General features: G+C 45.4%; 1 pseudogene; it reads left to right on the top strand.

Moving 5' to 3' along the window:
- The first annotated feature begins 808 nt into the window (after positions 1-808).
- LOC114585462 (protein transport protein Sec61 subunit beta pseudogene) lies at positions 809-1,229 on the top strand (annotated as a pseudogene).
- The last annotated feature ends 494 nt before the right edge of the window (positions 1,230-1,723 follow it).

Genomic DNA, 1,723 nt, shown 5'->3' with positions numbered 1-1,723 from the left:
TTAAAAAAAAAACTGTCCAGTTTTTAAAAGAGATGGTGAAATGGGAAAAATTTCACCAAATGATATGACATAAATCCTGGCAATTTTTTTGCCCAGATGCCTGCATTTGATTGCTTAGGGAAGAGCAGCACAAGTCAAGGGGTCTCCTGTCCAGAATAATTAGGGGCCCCTCCAGACTGAGTAGTTGGTTTTTTTGCAGGTTTATTCTGCAACTTGTCATTGATGCAATAACAGTGCATTTAATGGTACATTTGAACTGTGCCATCCACACCTTGCTCCCCTTTCTTAGTCGTTCAGCGATGTTTCCCCAACCATCACTACCTTGGAATATTGGTGCTATAAGGTAAAAGGTAAAGGACTCCTGGACGGTTAAGTCCAGTCAAAGGCAACTATGGGGTTGCGGCACTCATCTTGCTTTCAGGCCAAGGGAGCCGGCGTTTGTCCACAGACAGCTTTCTGGGTCATGTGGCCAGCAGAATTAAACTGCTTCTGGCGCAACGGGACACAGTGATAGAAAGGCTGTTCAACTTCCCGGCGCAGCTCCACCTATTTATCTACTTGCACTGGCGTGCTTTCGAACTGCTAGGTTGGCAGGAGCTGGGACAGAACAATGGGAGCTTACTCCGTCATAGGAATTCAAACTGATGATGTTCTGATCAGCAAGCCCAAGAGGCTCAGTGGTTTAGACCACAGCACCACCCGCGTCCCTGTAAAAGGTGCATTGCAGGAGGGGGAAGCCGACAAGACGACGGAGGCAACACTTGCCGGCTGAGAGAGTTTGTGAGAAGCCGACGGAGCCGACCTTCGCCATGTCTGGCCCCAATCCCAGTGCCACCAACGTGGGTGCCTCCGGCCGCTCGCCCAGCAAAGCCGTCGCCTCGCAGGCCCCAGGATCCACTGTCAGGCAGAGGAAAAGTGCTAGCTGTGGAACAAGGAGTGCAGGCCGTACAACTTCTGCAGGCACTGGAGGGATGTGGAGATTTTATTCAGAGGATTCCCCTGGCCTCAAAGTCGGTCCTGTTCCAGTTCTCGTTATGAGTCTCCTCTTTATTGCATCTGTATTCATGTTGCATATCTGGGGCAAATACACTTGGTCATAGACTTCACTATATCCCACCTGCCAACTTGAAAACTACGATTTGGACCAAAAGTATGGTAGCTTTCAGAGTTTACTTGGAGTAAAGTCATTTGAGCTGTTTCTCTAGATAAAGCTTGATTTTTTCCTTAATTGGTTTTGCTGTTGAATGAACCCTTAAACTTTCTCTAAGAAGGGTTTTCTCTAAGAAGGGTTTTTGATTCCTTTCTGTCAAAGTTTATTGCTATTTCCTATGTATACTTTATTTCATTAAAATTTGTCTACATAAAAAAAAAAAGGTGTGTTGCAGTGGGCTGGAGTAGATGCCCCTTAGGAACTCTCCCAGCTCTCAAATTCTGTGGTTCTTGGGTTTCAGCTGGAAGTTCCAGGGCATGCACTGATTGGAAGTGAAGCAATAGGCCCACCCCAAAACCTTTGCAGGAGCAAGCAGTCCTGGAAGTGGGGTCTGTAACTACCATCATGAGCTCATATTATTCTTAAAATTAATTAAAAGGGCCACAATTCTGACATAAGAAGAGATCAGCAAGCCTTGTGGTTCCCACAGTCTTACACACACTCATAAAATGAGATTATTTTTTTTTATAAAAAAAAAGCAACACTATTTTCAATCAAATAGCAGGTCATTTC

This window comes from Podarcis muralis, chromosome 1, assembly GCF_964188315.1.
Source record: "Podarcis muralis chromosome 1, rPodMur119.hap1.1, whole genome shotgun sequence".
Classification (NCBI taxonomy): domain Eukaryota; kingdom Metazoa; phylum Chordata; class Lepidosauria; order Squamata; family Lacertidae; genus Podarcis; species Podarcis muralis.
The sequence above is the reverse complement of the archived record's forward strand: the minus strand, read 5'-3'. Positions and strand labels throughout refer to the sequence as shown.